Source organism: Protopterus annectens, chromosome 8.part0 (genome assembly GCF_019279795.1).
Source record: "Protopterus annectens isolate FY-2018-M chromosome 8.part0, PAN1.0, whole genome shotgun sequence".
Lineage (NCBI taxonomy): Eukaryota > Metazoa > Chordata > Ceratodontiformes > Protopteridae > Protopterus > Protopterus annectens.
The window spans coordinates 549,072,287-549,090,411 of NC_056741.1; the positions used below are offsets into that span (position 1 = coordinate 549,072,287).

At 40.6% G+C, this 18,125-nt stretch overlaps 1 protein-coding gene across 1 annotated transcript in view; it reads right to left on the minus strand.

Annotated features, from left to right (window-relative positions):
* Window positions 1-18,125, minus strand: part of LOC122808922 (thrombospondin type-1 domain-containing protein 4-like) — a 2,399,573-nt gene that overhangs the window by 1,210,800 nt on the left and 1,170,648 nt on the right. The window lies entirely within an intron of this gene.

The following is an 18,125-nucleotide window of genomic DNA, read 5'->3' on the forward strand; positions in this document are numbered from 1 at the left end:
CCACTCTCAACACACGATGTGCAGTGATGTCAATACAGGTGCTGTGAGCATGTTTCCCTGAGGTTATCACATTGCAGAAAGCTGTCAGCATCCCCAAACAATCCTGGTGAAGAAGCTATTTCTCCCAGTCTTTATAAAGGGTTGCTAGGTAGTGCAAGAATGGTCCCCCCCCCCCCCCATGAAACAGACAAGCTGCATATTAGCCTCTCAAACCTCACCACTTGCTGACATACCAACTGAAGCCTTTAATGATGGGAATGAGAAAGCAGTACTGAAGCACCACTAACTTACATTGCAAATCTGGAGTCAGGATATTAAAAAAAAAAAAAAACGTAAGGGATAGCAGTGTCATTATCATCTTAAAGAAATGATTCAATCTGATGTACAAAAAATACATAGGCACCGCCTTACTCCCCCACCATGGTGTACTTTCTCACCTGCATTATTCTAAACTTTCTTCTTTTCAACAAAGAAAACTTACCCGAAACTCTACATGGATTCAGACCAACTTACAGAACATGGTTTTCACTTCTGGGCAGATTAAAAAAATGTCAAAATCTACATGGGGCCAGAAAGTCGTTTTCACCCACCTGAAAAAAGTGTTCATTTCCATCTGTGAAGAAATATAAAGGAATGGTAAGATAAGTCTACCACACCAAATTTATCAACATCCCAAGGCTTCCACTTAAACAGATGACCACTAGCATTCTCTTTAACAACTCAGTGACAAATTCTACACTACACTGTCCTTGCTCCACATCTTTACATCAGACATCTTACTCCTCATAAAATACTACCCCCCCCCCCCAGAATTGACAGGGAACAGAGAATAAATGGATAGAATTCATAGGTTCATATGTGGTTACTATACTATCAGCCCAAGAGCAATTTTGAGCATATTTAAGTATTAAGCTTACCCCAAATTTACCAAAATATTGCTGACATGTCAACATGCCAAGGATTTATACAAGTTATGATATCAGCTTGTTCACAGGCTGCCTCTGTCCATTAGGGGCATAGGTGCCAAACCTGGGGGTAAATTTGTGATTTCCTATCAATATGACCAAGTTAAATCTGAATATGGTTAGTGATGAGCTTAACTTCACATGTATGGGAAGCCTACTCCATAGAAGTTTTTATCTCTGAACTGTCCCTCCAACATGTCCTGTTTATGTTACAGATGAGGTTTATATCCTTAGAATGGGTACTTCTGATGCTATTTGCTTTGTAGCTATACAACAAATCCATCAGCGTGGAATCAAAGGATGTTTTATAGATTACGCAGAGTGACATGCAACAGTCAGTAGGAGATCAAGTACAATTATATGGCTTTGAAATCGTCAGCATAGGACTTGTTTTTTACACCCTGTATTCTTTTTGTGAGGAACTTCGGTGGTCTCTCAGGCTGCTTCAAGTGCCTGGTCAGGTACAAGCCCTTACTTCTAAGTTGTGCAACATGAAATGATCTTCTCACCACAGTAGACATGTAGTAGTCAAAGGTTAGGTTACTGTCAACATCTGTTCCCAGATCCCTGACCACTGGGTCTACGTTTAGGTGTGAGTTATCAATGTGGTAATTTCCAGGGATGGCCATCTTTCCAAAGGACACTGTTACACATTTGTTCTCAATGAGTTTAGGCTACGGCTCTGACACCATTTGTTTGTTTGTATTACGCTATCTTGAAGGGTATCTTTGTCTTCAGGGGATTCAATGACAACACCTAGTTTGCAGTTGTCTGCAAACTTGGTCAGCCAAAGGCACTTCAAATTTACCTCAACCTCAGAGAAGTTGATGTCAAAAAAGGAGAGGTGCCAACAGAGAATCCCTTGTGGCTCCACTAGTGATTGGCTTGTTTGGGGGAGTCACATTCACCTATCCTAACTTCTTGTGTTCTATCAGTGAGCCAACCGACTATCCAATGGGTTTATACCTAATTTTGAAAGTTTACCTGTAATGCCCACATGAGATACTGTGCTGAATACCATGGATAGGTTGAGGTGGACAGTCTGCACGGTTTTGCCTTTGTACATAGCTTTAGTGACCTACTCGAATAAGTCCACAAAGTTAAGTAGGCATGACCTACCTTTGACAAAACCAAACTCAGTAGGGTCCACTGACTGTAGATTCCCTATGTCACTGTTTATCAGATTATTCGTAATTCATTCCATAGCAATGCTTAAGAGACTAGTCAGACTTACAGATCTATAGTTTCCAAGGTCCAGGGAAGGACCCCCCGCTGTGCAGAGGAATAACAGTTGCAGCCTTCCATTCTTTTGGCACAAAGTCTGTCTGAAGGCTATGGGTAACTAGAGATTATTGCAGGCAACGCAGGTCATGTCTCATGCTCTTCATGCAGCATCCTGAGGTATAATCAAGGCCCATCAAAGCAGTGTTCTTGGCCTTAGAAAGTGCAGTGAAGACCTGCTCCTTAGTGATGGTTGGTGGAGAAATTATGAGGGTATTTCCTGGGGGGGTAACTGGGTGGTGATAGGGAGTAAACTGACAGATTTATCAGTCAGCAGACCTGCTATATCCTCTGTCTCCTTAGAGATGGTTCCATTCACTACTAGTTTGGCACATTGCTGGATGCTGCCTTTAAGTTTGTGGACATAACTGGAGAAAGCCTTAATGCTGTCCTTAGCTTTGGAAACTATTTTTTATCTCACATTAGACTTTCTTGGAAATTTCTGCCCTGGAAATGTGTTTTCAAAGGTGGGAGTATACTGGTGCTGATGCCATTCTTGCTCATATCAGGAGAGACCCATGGGCTGCACCAGTTACAACAGCAAAGGCTTAGTGATTTCTGGTTATCTCACTTAAACTGAAGAAGACCAATGTGGTCTATCAGCTTGCTCAAGGTTTGACAAATAACACTTCACCAGTAAAGGATGTGTCGGATGCAGTCAGGCACTTCTCCTTTTCTGGTAGATGCTACTTTGTAATAGTGAAGATAAGACAGACAAACTGTGCAGAACATTCACCAAGACTGCATTCATTTGAGAACCTGCTTTGGTGAGTCTTTAACAGTGATATACAAAAAGGGCACTGAAACCAAAACAGATGTTCACAATTCTGATTTTATCCTTATGCTGTTTAAGGATGTGAAATCTGAGTGACTTACCAATCTTTGTTTTATTTCATTTTAAATACTTATTTATCATATAAAGAGTACGGAAAAGTAACACCGACAATGCCTCCAACAACTGTGCACATCAAATGGAAAGACTGCTGTATTAATGTAATAGTATAATAAGGCAGGAAATCCCAAACAGTTTAAAGCTCTCCTACATGAAAAACATCTGCATTTTTTTTTTGGGACAGATTGGTCCACACTGGATAATCAAGTTACATCAGGACCCAAACTTCAACCACACCACTGACTGAATGAAGTTCACCCACATGAAAAACAAATGCAGTTTTTGTGTACAGATTGACAGTCCAGTCTGAATCACTAATTCTCATCAGGACCCATCCCCCAACCATAACACAGATCTTGCCCGAGACAAGACACTGCTGACAATGATGACAGCAATGGTAGTACCATCTTAATGTCCCATTAAACAATGGTTTTACATGCCATTAAAGCAGCAGTCCTGAAAGATTCTTACTACTGCCACATCATTTGTAAAAATAACATTGGGTTTCTTCATGCAGGAAATGGCATCATCTATTATAATTCATAAGCTCACATAAATAAGGCAAATACTTGAACAAGAGAGACACGTATGCTCCTGTATGTTTTCCAACTTATGAAACTGCTGCTCTTTAACAAATGCATACACCATGTAAGTGCTGTCATTGATAAAATAAGGCACCCCTACTATTTTTGTTAAATGCACAAGGATCTTCTACATCCATATGATATACCACCAACTCAGATAAACAAGACCTCAGTCTCATGTCTGATCTGAAGGGGCAACACATTCAGGAGTGACGTAGCTGCCCTCCATGCTACACTACAGTGTCAGTACTGGAAAATGAATTCATATACCTGGTATGGTAATGGCACTCAAGTCTAAGTAGCATGTTTTACCACACAGCTTGTCTCTTTACTTCTTTAGTAGTTACAGTTTAACAATTAACATGCTGTTTTCAGGCACACCCCCTCCTTCCATAGGTTCAAAAGATGAAAAAGAAAAGGACTTGACTTGTATTCTGTTGAATGGACAGATGCATGAAGATTACTGACAGACTTCATTTACTTTAAAATAATAATGTTTCTGTATCTATGTACTGTTTAATTATTCTGATTACTAATAAAAGAAGTAAATGTGTTACACATGTGAATACAGTTTTAATAATGCAACAGTGTATCAACAATAAAAATATTTTAGTATGTGTTCACAGTGATGCATCTGTTTTGTTTCCCTGCTGAGATTTTTTCACGTAGATACAAAGATTTTGTTGGATGTATTTACTAGTCCATAGACTCTACTGGGGTTTTGGATGTTGCTTTACACTTTTATTAATATAAGTTACAGTTCTGGGATGTTTTAAGATGTGCTTGTAGTTTTACTTTGAAGCAATGTTTGCTTACTGTAAACATCTGCAAAACAAGACATATACTTCACTGTTAGTGATATTCTAATTCTGTGACAGAAGTGTAAAAAAAATTTACTTTTCTCTATAATGGACTTTTATTCTATGACCAGAGATAAATTAACTTGAATATTTTCAAACTGTCACTTAACATCAATTATTTACACATTGGTTGCAGACAACAATATTATATACACACACACACACACACACACACACAGTATGTTATGTGGACAGAGAAAATACCTCATGTACACAAGTAACCACAAAAGAATAGCCTTCACTGTCCAGTGAAATTGTACTGCAAACCTGCACACCACTAAATTATAACAGGATGCATGATGAAACAGTATTGTGTTTGTGTAGCTGAATGCAATTCCTTTGTCACAGGAACTGCCAATTATAACAGCTCTCCAATACCATTCCAAGCAAACTCCCTTCTCCTATAATCTTTATTAACGTGTTTACATCAGATACTTTCACAAGGAGAAGATTCCCACAGTGTGAATAACATGGTTATTCTGAAGAATGTGGAACGATTCAGCCTACTCCCACAAAAAATAAACAGCAGAGTTAAAGGAGGTTCCATACAACTGCCTTCATTTAAATAGTGAGAGCAAAAATAGATCCCAACTAACTCCTAAACTCAGCATCTTTTCCAACTGAGCTCATCCACATCGGGTAGGGCACATGGACATGGAGACATTGTATCCTAACAGTGCTTCTCACAGTACACAGACCACCCAAAACAGGAGACAGAAGCAATAATGGTCTGATTAATGAAAAGTCCACAATAATAGCATTTTGAGAATGCCTTTAAAGACTGTACCTCAACCATGACAAAAAAGGATTAAAGCAAAGACAGGCTCCATCCTACTCAGCAAAATGACAGCCACGCTAATATTAACCCATAAACTACTGCCAAAAACAGACTTTTTTGCAAAGCTGGTCCAAGTAAAATAACAGCTGTACATATCACTGTTGGATACAGAGTAATCCACATATCAGACAAAAGCATAATCCAGAAAAGAGAGTTCTGAATGTGGTCAGTAACTGCAAGTCTGTGTCAAAAGATCACATGCGTAAATATGACATGACACTATGACTAAATGGGCCAAAACTTAAGCTAACTCCTGAAATCAGACACTTTACAATATGTAGTGAATGGTCCATGTTGTTTATTTTGGGTTTCTGTTTAAAAGAAATAAAAAAAAGGTATAATTATGGAATGGTGCTATTTTCTGCATGCTGATTTGCTGAATGCTCTTTTACACATGTTTATGACTGGAATAAACTGTTTAGCTTACACACAATATGGGACCCAGCTGGTACTAGCTCTACATAACAGAAGATTACGACAGAGTCTCTAATCATAATCACCTTACTATATGTTCAAAAAATGGATGTCAAGAAATTCACCTTGACAGTGAAGCTTTAGGTAAATTCTGACATCCAGTTTGAGAATATATACTACCTCGTTATGATCACAGAAAAATGACTGGAGCATGGAGGTTTACCTGCTCCTTGTGCTACCAATTACAGAAAGAGTGGGAGACAAAAAGACAGACAGAGAAAAATGCATGAGTGCCAAGTGTTTTACAACTGCCACATATGTCTTAGCAGTCTGAGATTGCACTACATTGAGGAAATGGGTAAATTTCCCATTCTGCTCAGCTGAAGGGGAACATCAATCACACAGACATGCCCACTTCTGAGCAGACCGACCGGAGAGGTACTGTTCTACTACAATGCTCTGCTTCCAGCTCCAGATGAATGACTGTGTGCCATTTCACTATGGCTGGACAGCAAATTGAACAATTAGAAACTAGTGTATAATGGGATCCAGGTAGCCAAGTAAGGTACCTATCAGTATAATAACATCTGAATTCCTCTGCCTCATTCAAATACGGGAGAGGGTTACTTCTGGGTGGGTGTGTGTAAACAATAGCATATATGTCTCGAATGGCTGGAAAAACTTTAGTATGTTCAGCTGGCCATCTCTTTTAGGTGACGGAAACAGACAATTTACACTCATCTATCAAATGTGAGGAGCTCAGTTGAAAAAAAAAAAAAAAAAAAAACTAAAAACAAAAATATGAATTACTACACTGAGTGCTAGTCAGAATCCTATTCCCAGGCAGATCAGTGCACAGACACTTGTTTCTGAGATAATTAACAGTGTAAAGTACATTTTCGGCAAACAGCTTGATTATCAGAACTAACTCAACCTGTGTCATTTGGATCACTTGTATTGCTTGGTACAACAGTAAAACTAATGAGATTTATTCACTCCATTTAAGAACCCCATAAAAGTCTTTGGAAACAGACATAATACAGTCGGTACTTGCATATTAACCCAACCAGCAGCCAAATGTTTCATACCTATTAACTCAAGCAGGAGCCAAATCTTTCATAATTCCCCAAATAATGCCAATGTAGATGTGTTAACCGATTGTCCTGCTTTATTACTATGCAACTGCTTATGTTAGTAAAACACAGAAAATAATATCCACTTTATTTATGTGGTCTGTCACTGTTGACATACCAGGCAACAGGAAATAAGGTTCCAAATCTGGCTATTTAAAAGTTAAATAACATGGCTGTCAACATTACAAATGTAATGATTTTTAAATGTCGTTATACTTCTTATCACGGAGGGTGTTAAGCGTAGCATTTAAGTCATGCAGTAACATGCATTTAATATACAGTAGTATTCACATCGCTGAAACTGTGTATTAATAGTGGCTTCAATTCATACAGATGTGATGTGCTGTGCAGGAGGTATTAACCCAAGCAGGTTGACATACTTTGGCGACAGAATTGCTAATGCTGTGCAGGAGTTATTAACCCAACCAGCTTGGTGTAGTTTGGCAATGGACTTGCTACTTTACATAACGGTAACAAGGCTGCTTCTAGCTGCTTCAGAAATATTTGCATTATCCTTTTTTTTTGGTAACCAAATCCACATTCTTTTATGTGTTATGCAAATTACATTTCCAAAATATGTATACATTTAGCAAACTATCACTTTATTGGATAGGATGTAATCTTTGGAACAGAAATCAATAATTGGCCAAATTATGAAACATTTGGCTCCTGGCTGGGTTAATATACAAGTACGAGTATCCTTTAAGTTGCATGTTTTGTCAGTACTGGTCACTGTACTGGAAAAGGCAGCAACAGCTGTGATACAAGACTCCACATGGATGTGTGAGATTCGGGCATAAAAATACCTATACTACTGATGCCTCAAGCAGTTAAACACAGACCCTGTGCCCCTCTGTCACTAGAGCTTGATGCAGTCTCAAACTAACATAGGTTGTTGCCTTTGTTTATATCACTTGGTTCTTCTCTCACTCTTGTCTTTAAAATTTCATTTGAATGATGCAGACAGACAGAAGGTGCATGGAATATTAGCATGAAAAGTGGATCACCACATCTGGTCATATTTTGTACTATTGCACATCATTTTTATTTACTAATGCTATGCTATGCAAGATGTCAGGTCTCAGAAGTCCATACTCTTTCTTTTTCTGGGTATTACTTTTAACTATGAAGTTTAAGCCTTGATTTGTCCAGATTCATTTGAGTCAGGTAGTTGAGGTCTTTTAGGTCACTAAGTACGGAAGCTAGGAATTCAGGTTGTAAGATCCTTCTCATTTACCTGCTTTGCATACAATGTATAAGCAGTACACCGAAATATAACTTTTATAACTTTTAGAATATTAATTATGCAGTACTTTGCAGTCTAACTAGGTGGCATCTACTCTCTTAAATCTAAGATCGGTAAGGTACTGGAATAGTCACTTTGTAAAAAAATGAATCCAAATTATGATCAAGGACCCAATGACGTGCCCCTCCCCCCAAGACCTGTCAAGATATGCTCCACAGTGTGGTATTGTAATGAGCTTGGTAAAAACAAGCCCTGTTTGTCGAGGAAAATTTGTGCTAATGAGCTGCTTCTTGCAGTCAGGAACAGGTTATGATTCCTTCTACCTCCATTTATCTACTACCATGAGATTTTGAGCAAATCACTTAACCAGAAAGTGTTCCCAGGTCACTCCTGAAAAGGGACACTTGTGTACAGTGAACTTACCTGGTTAACAAATGTATAAAAAAGTACAGTCAAAAAAGCAAGGAGCTAGCTAGTTTTTTCATACTGTTGTTACTTTTCAGTATGAAAAAACTAGCTAGCTCCTTGCTTTTTGACTGTACTTTTTTCCTCTTTTTCACATCTCTTAATTTCCCTTCCTCTCCATAATACCTTCATCCTGGCATATAGGCAACGAGAAAAAAAGAATGTATGCTTAAAAAATGCTTGGACATTTATATGGGTTCCTCTCATACCAGTAAGTTAAATTAACTGCACTTAACTCTCCCTAGCTTCTCCACCTAATCACTGGCAAGAATTCAGCCACTACTTAGGGACTTGTTATGATAAACAAAGCACTCTTCAAACAATGTACAATTTAATTGTCAGGAATAAATACAGTGAGACAGCTGTGCTACAGCTGCATATAGACAGAATACAAGACATGTAAATGCAAAAGTTATTCTCAAGTCAGACACCCATGCGTTTCTGAACTGACAGTATCAAAAGTCACCCTTCACTATCCTTTTTTTCTTTTTTACTCCTGATACATTGTTAACAGATTTTGTAGCTCCTGTTTGCTTATGAACGGTTACCAATTTTTTACACCATAATGTTCTGTTCCTGATCTATATGATGATAAAAAATGTAGGGTATAGTGATGACATGAAAAGGCAGGTGCTACTCTTGGCACATGCTATATATAGCACACTTTTACACATGAGCACATGAATGACGCTAAGAGAAGCACATGAATGATGCTAAGAGAAGCAGACTTGTGGCCTATCATATCCATTAGATTAAAGCATCTTGCCTCAAGGTGCTGTCTCTTTCTTTTAAATGATTTTACCTTTCATATGCCCTCCATCCTCTTGAACCATGAGGACATTGTGAAGTCTGCCCACCCAATACAGTAAGACAATTCAGCGCCCAAGCATGACTCTGAAACATAACAGATTTTAAAAGTCAGAATAATCACCATTCCAGTGCCACTGTCAATCTCCCCTCCAATCCTTCCTATTTAAATACAACCCCACTGACAATTCTATACAGCCATATTATAGCCTGTCACCAACAAACATTCTTTTCTACAGAACATCAGACTCCAATATTGGCAGCATTTCATCACACTTCAAATGTCTGGGATGCCCACACCATTTCAGTAGTACTTCATGGGACATTTTTTGTTAAGTGTTATGTTCCTGTTAATGTGTGGTCTACAAAAATTATATATTATTTATTATCCAGATAAAGCTTTACTACTGCTCTGTAGAAAAGGGATTATATCAACATCCAAGGATCACATTCCTAGTGATGCAACTGGCAATGACAACTCACTTTGCAATGAATGGTTCGGTTATCAAATTACAATGTCTCAAGAATCATTCTCCAGACTTAATATCGCAGTGGATCACTTAACTACAAAATGTATGAGTATTTCTAATGTAACTCTCGACACCCATTGCCCCCCATGCAGCGAGTTCAGTACTCATAGGTTCATATGTGGTCCTAGCCCACAGGATTACCATGGCATCGTACCACCCAACCTTAGTTCCTAGTGCCTCTGTCGAGTAAAGCCACTGGAGTGATCCCCGGGGTGAATTTTCTATTTCCCATCTACTCACCAAGATTTTTCTTGAAGAGAGCCAGTGAGGTGCTCTGCTTGACATGTATGGGAAGTCTATTCCATAGCATGAACAGTCTCTGGGTTATGAACCTGTCCCACCAGCATGTTCTGTTGATTGCAATGTTGAGGCTGAGGTCTCTGGAGAGTGTGGTGCAGAGGGATTGGGAGTTACCACCATGCATTTCACTGCCTAGACTTGAACCCAGGACCCTGTGCTCTACAGTCAGAGCAACATACCTCTATGCCAAATCAGCTCATACTAACAAACAAAATGGTGACTGAGCTGCCAAAGAAACAACTGTTTGCATTTATTTATTTATTTATTTATTTTTACAGGCTTACATGTTTGTTCATGCAGGGAAGAAGAGGGTTAATCATCTTGGATTAAAATATAAATTTGCCAGTGAACACTTTGCTTACACTGGAGATGAACTGCAGCACTAATGGATATGCACCCACATACACCCACTTGAACCCCACCACCAAACTGACATCTGTAGTCAAGTAAAAACTGAAAGGGGAAGAAAGTACAGTTGCCCAAGTCCTACTTACCTGTAACAGTAGATGTTTGTATTCCTCACTGCCTCAGTGGTATTTTGGGTTATCTGCCAGGGTAACTCAGTACTGGCCAGCATTCAAAAGCTCACACTCCCTTCCCTTTCTTTATCTGTTCCTGTAACAGCAGATTGAGCATATCCTGACAGGGAAGCCTTCAGCTGTCACAGGAAGTAAATATTCAGGCTCTTTCGTTTCCACAAAGGAGAGGAAATTACCTGAAGCCAGAATCCTCTAGCAAGAGTAAATTCGCAGCTAATCACAATACCATATAAAAAACAAATCCAACAGCAACCGAATCAAAGAGGCTGAAGCCTACTTTAACTCTGCACAATGTGGGGGAATGCCTGAAGGGTTCTAACACTGAAGCAGTGAGGAATTCGAACATCTACTGTTACAGGTAAGTAGGGCTTGCACAACTGTACTATGGCTCATCATTCTCATTGTCTCAGTGGCATTTTGGGTAGATTTACAAAGCCTACCCTAACTGGGAGGTGGAAGGATAAGGCTCCAGCAGCCACTGGAGAATGGTCCTAGCAAAGTCTGTTCTGGACCTTGAAAGGGAATCCAGTCTGTAGTGCTTTGTGAAGGTATGAACAAAGGATCAGGCTGCTGCTTCTAGAACACTTCGAGTCCACCTCTTTCTACTATACCATCAAAAAGGATAAGACTGAACTCAAGTGAGCTTTAACCTTGCCTGGAAGAGATTTACAATGGTGGGAGTAACAGAAAACAGCAAAAGAGGGCAACCGTCATACAATAGCTGGCCTAGAGACAGGTCGATCTTTTCTTAGCTTCCATACACGAGACAAACAGCTGTTATGAAACTATTAAGCATTCATAAAGGGCACTGTTCTGTCACGGTAGTACCTGAGCTGCCTGTGCTCATCCAAGGTATGTAGAATCTTTTCTATCTTGTTTTTTTTGGATTAGGACAGAACACAGTGAGACTGTTGGCTTGCTGCAAGGCAAATTCAGAAACAACTTTAAGCATGACTGATGGATTAGTGCACAACACAACTCTGTCCCAGTGAAAATCAGACAGGGTTGGCCCACCATGAGACCTTGCAGCTCAGAGACTCACCTTACAGCTGACACAGCAACTAAAACAGTTTTCCAAGTAATAAACCATACGTCAGTTGACAGGCAGGTTCAAAAGGAGGCAAGTTCAATTCTTCAAGAACAAAGTTGAGATTCCCAGGACCATGGAAATTGCTTTTGACGGGATCTCAACATGCAACACTCCATTCACTGACTGACCACAAAAAAAACACAGTCAGACAAGCTGTGATGGCCAAAGGATGCATTTTGATAGAAGCGTATGACAAACAAACTTTAATCAGCACACACAAATATTTAAAAAACAGAGGAGTTGAAACCCTTTCAGGACCTCTGTTATTGGCTACGCATCACCTACAAAACCTTTTCCACTTGTAAATGCAATATTAAAATTTTCTAGTTGCAGGATGTTCTTTGTGTTTTACTGTTGCAGTCATTACATTTGGGTAATCTGCTGGCAGGTTGCCCTCAGTCAGCCTGAATAACAAAGCCTTGGGTCCTGCGTGAGTTGCTGTCTCCTCTTCCATAACGTCAGGTCGTCAGGGGTATAAAACATGCAGCCAACGCCATTTTAATCAGTCTTTTTTGCCACGCAGTGCCCGAAGCAGAAGCAGTTCGCAAGTGCCAGTCGGGCCGACTACTGAAATTTTCATAGCCGAGTTTCAGAATCAAAGTCTTCAAACTAAAGCTAAGTACCCCGTTGGGGAAACTTTTTCTTGCTCCTTACTGATGTCAGTAAAAGTTAATAACTGCATTACTTGTGAGAAGCAAATACCTCATAAGGATTTTCATTTGTACTGTATTCCTTGCCTAGGCCCTGATCACAACGTGCCTTGCTGTCGGTTTTGTGCTAAATTTAACCAATGCACTATTAAGCGTCGGTATATTTTTGCTTCTAAATATTCTGGTTCAAGATTTAACTACCCTGAAATGCTGTCGGTTAGCAATCTGACTACCAGAGTTCATAAAAAATGCAAGGAAAAAGACAGACAGACCGTCGAGGTCAAAAACCGACGACAAAGCTTCTCCTAAGCCAGTCGCCGGTACTCAGTGAGGTGCTTTCGCAGCCCCTGATACTCGCTACTTTTGAGTCGCAGGTCTCTACCGAGACCCAATCAGAGTCTGGTATGCCATGTGATTCGCAAAGTATTGAACCCACGGATGTCTCTCCCTTGGATGGGTCCGGTGCCACTGAGCAGGCACCGGCTTCTGAGGGTGTTTTCAGGCCTCAACATTTTTACATTAAACCAACAACAGCAACAAAAACAAGGTAAAAAAAACTTCTATGTCTAAAAAATCGATGCATGAGCCACGTGCTCAGGCCCCTATGCCTAAAAAACAGATGATCAAAATGGCTGAGGATTTAATTACCTTGATCAGGGGTTCCCAAACCCCCACCCCCCACAAAGATGCCTAGGCAAGGCACTGACTATGAATCTTCAGATCAGGTTTCCATTTCTTCTGATTCCTCTTCTGATCAGGAATTTTCTATTCCACCCTATGAGGATTCTGATGCAGAGGAATCCATCCCATCTGCATCTCCACCTGAGGATTACTCTTTTGGAGAGATTTTGCATACTTTAAGGGAACATTTTCACTGGGAGAGTCAGGACTTCTCTGAATCAAAAAGAGGCTTAGGGATTTCCTTCTTCTTTCTCAGCATAGGCCTTTGGCAATACCACCTGTATTAGACATTGTTGATGATGTGTTCTCGGAATCAAGCTTGGCTCCTTTTTCCCTACCTCCGGCTCCTAGTAAGCCAGACAGATATTACAGGGTTCCTGACTCCCACAAATTTCTTTTCAAAAATCCTATTCCTGATCCTGAAACTATTTCTCAGGGTCTCAAGGGTGTTAAGACTTCTACAGCCAAAAATCCTACCCCTTCTGATAGAGATTCCAGGATGCTGGATAGATGGGGTAAGAAGGTTTATACGTCTGCAACCTTGGCAATCAGGGCTTTAAACTGCCAGTTTCATATACTTAAATATCAACAGCATGTTATGGGCTTACTGAAACAGAAAATGATGTTGATTTCTGATTGTGTGGAAAATAAAGAGTTACAGGATTTATTGCATTCAGCAGAACAGGTTGGAAAGCATAATTTGCAATGTGGTTTTGATTCCTTGGAGGCCTCTTGTAGGGCTGCCGTTACTGGATCTGTGATTCGAAGGCATGCCTGACTCAAGGAGCAAAATCTGCCTGATCATATTAAAGCTAAATTGTTGGATGCCACTTTGCAGCATGATACTCTGCTTGGTAATAAGGCAGAAGAGGTTTTAAAGAAAATGGGAGACAAAGCTAAATCTATGCAAACTGTAAAAGATTTCTTGCAAGTGCAGCCACCCAGGTTCAGTAGACACTGGCTTACTAAAAACTGGTCCTTTCCTGTGTCCAACAGAGCTACTCAGGGCAAACCCAGGTGCTCAAAAGGCTCCAGATATCAATCACAGGGTTCTTACAGGTCAAAGCAATGGGGTGCCTCCACCTCCAAATCTGGAGGAAACAAAGCACAACTCTACAGTAAGCAGTCTCAATGACTTTCCTCTACCATTTCCAAGCACTTATCTTTTGGCAGCCCCCTTGGGGGGAAAACTAGCACTTCATGCTCAAAATTGGCAGTTAATTACCCAGGACAAGTGGGTATTAAACATAGTATCCCACGGGTACAGATTTAATTTCCATAGTTTGCCAATTCCAAATGGATGGTCGGATCTGCCACAAAACCAGTGGGCAGAGGACCAGAAACAAGTCATGTCCGTCATGGATATGGGGGCTATTAAATCGGTACCAGAAAAAGGACAAGGATTTTATTCAAGACTTTTCCTGGTACTCAGAAAAGATAATTCATGGCGTCCAATACTGGACTTATCGATTCTAAACACGTTCCTGGACATTCCAAAATTCAAAATGCTGACTTTACAACAGCTACTGCCTATGCTAGGCAAGAATGCTTGGTTAGTAACTCTAGACTTAAAAGAGGCATACCTGCATATCCCAATAAGGGAATCATGCAGAAGATACCTCCACTTCAAAGCAGGTTTTATTGCATTACCAATTCTCTGCACTGCCCTTTGGCTTTTCTACTGTGCCCAGGGTCTTTACAAAGTGCCTGGCACCAGTAATTGCATTCTGCAGACAAAAACATTCAAATTTATCCTTATCTGGACAATTGTCTCATTCAAGCAGAGGACAAGGACACTCTACTTCAACATCTGGCATTTGTAAAAAGGCTTCTAGCATGCCTAGGGTACACCATAAACGAAAAGAAATAACAACTGGTACCCTCTCAAATAATTACATTCCTGGGTGCAAGCTTGAATACAACTGCCCAGATGGCTTACCTCACGCCAGACAAACAAAGGCAACTGACAACATATTTCAAACAAATGGCAACAAAATCCCAGTTATCTGCAAGACAAATTCTGCAGGCTTTGGGGTTCATGGCATCCTGCATTCTCCTAATTCCATATGCAAGACTGCATATGAGGAAACTTCAATGGTACCTAAAAAGTTTATGGAGTCAACATTGTCACAGCCTGGAAACGATGATTCCTCTCATTCCCTGCCTACAACAGGAGTTTCTTTAGTGGGCAGAGACATGTCACCAAAACAAGGGACTGTCATTCACTCTACCCCCTGCCACCCAAACCCTAACTACAGATGCATCAGACTATGCTTGGGGGGCCCACCTGGCAGGGAGATGCATTCAGGGCAAATGGAGCCCAAACCAACTGCATCTGCATATCAACCAGAAAGAAATGCTAGCTGTTCAGAATGCTCTGACAGCCTTCAAGGACTAACTTCATCCAGGACAATTACTGATAAAGACAGACAACACCACAGTTATGTGGTACAGAAACAAGCAGGGGGGTACACATTCCTACCCCCTTTGCAGACAAGCCATGCCCTTGTGGAACACAGCCTTGACTTACCGAATACATCTTCAAACTCAATTCCTGCCAGGAAAGCAAAATACTCTGGCAGACGACCTAAGCAGAAATCTTATGGACCCGCATGAATGAAAACTGGATCCACAAATCTTCAGCATGTTAACTCAGAAATGGGGAAGCCCAGACATAGATCTATTTGCCTCTCCCCAAAACTATCACTTGGGACAAATTCTGCACAAGAACTCATCACAAAAAAGCATGGAAAGTGGATGATCTATCCTTCAGCCTATGCCTTTCCCCTTCTGCCTCTACTCTCCAAGGTTTTACTAAAAGTCAGACAGGAAAAAACAAAAATGATCCTAATTGCTCCGGACTGGCCTTGCCAGCACTGGCATCCACTTCTAAGGAATAAATCACACCTTCCTCCATGGTACTTGCCTCAAACACCTCATCTACTGTCTCAGCAGAACTATCAAATTCTGCACAATCAGCTCCAAACTCTGAATCTTGCAGCATGGCTAATCAACTAATTATTCAAACCACATCTCTCAGTAAATCTGTGATGGATGTAATTTTGGAAGACAGAAGGCCTAGTACTAGAAAATCTTATGCTGATAAATGGAAGAGATTCTGTGCATGGAACCAAGCACAAGGAATAGACACAGCAAAGCCCAGTATTCCTCAGATTGTACAATACTTAACTGAGATGCTTGACAAGGGCCTATCTTTTTCTTCAATAAAAATCCATGCCTCTGCCATCTTGGCTCATTACAACACAGAGCCTCCCCTCTTTTCTCATCCGCTGCTTAACAGTATCTCAGAGGGGCCAAAAACTTAAGGCCTACCAGGAGAGCACCAACTCCTGCATGGGACCTCAAATTTGTGCTGGAAAAACTCACCCTGCCTCCTTTTGAACCAGCAGCTACTGCAGATATAAAATGTCTATCTTGGAAGACAGCTTTTCTTTTGGCAGTCACTTCAGCAAGAAGGGTTTCAGAACTACAGGCTCTCATGGCAGAGCAGCCTTTCATCATATTTTACCCAGACAGGGTGGCCCTCAGGACCAATTCTCCTTTTATGCCTAAGGTGGTATCCAGTGTGGCTCTTAACCAGACCATTCAACTGCCAACATTTTTCCCAAATCCACAGAACAAGGGGGAGCAGATTCTGCATTCATTGGATGTACACAGACAACTAAGATTCTACTTAAACAGGACAAAATCTCTAAGAAAGTCTGGGCAACTACTGGTAGCATTTGCTGCAGGATCAGAGGGGAAGGCTATATCAAAGCAGACTATTTCCAAATAGATAAGCCACTGCATTCGTTTCTGCTATTTGCACCATGGTAAACCTGTGCCCAAGGGAATCAGATCCCATTCCACCAGGGCTGCCTCTACTTCAGCAGCTTTTCTCAGAGGGGTCCCAACCAGACACATTCTAGAAGCTGCTACTTGAAACTCTGTTCATACGTTCACAAAGCATTATAATTTACCTCTCTTCTCTAAATCCAGGGCAGGCTTTGCCACTGCAGTCCTGCAGGGCCTTATAGCTGATCCTAATGCTGTTTAGTTCCATCCTCTCATCCATAGCTTTGTGATTCTACCCAAATGTAATGACTGCAACAGTGAAACACGAAGAACATAGTACAGTTGTGTACACTTACCATAAATGTAGATGTTTGAGTGTATTCACCGTTGCAGTCCAGGTTACCCACCCGCCATCCCCGATTCTATACCTTTTCTTTCCTTCACTATACTCAAAAGCCTTTGTGGTGTATTTGCTTTTAGTTGAAGGTACATTTTATGTTTCTAAAGTGCATTTATATATTTACAGTTTATTTATATATATATTTTTGCTCCCCATTCGGGGGGCACCTGACATCTGGGGCAAGAAAAACTGATTAAAATAGCATGAGCTGCATGTTTTATACCCCTGACAACCTGACGTCATGGAAGAGGAGACAGCAACCGATGCAGGACCCAAGACTTTATTATTCAGGCTGACTGAGGGCAACCTGCCAGCAGATTACCCAAATGTAATGACTGCAACAGTAAATACACTCAAACATCTACATTTATGGTAAGTGTACACAACTGTACTTTTACTTGCCTCCTTAAGTCATTAACCCCGACTACCGTCTCCTAGCGCCTCTGTGGTTACATCCGAATGTGTTATGAGACGTGTGGAATTTTCTGATGTTATCCTGAGTGCCTTGTACAGGAGCAACTTACTTCCCGGTCCTATTTTCAGCCCCATGTCGTGAAAACTAAGTTGAAAAAGTAACTGAACTTTGTCAGTCACCTTCTCAACTTAGCATTCACATTGCAGTAGCCACATGTTTACATTTAATATTTTTGAGTAA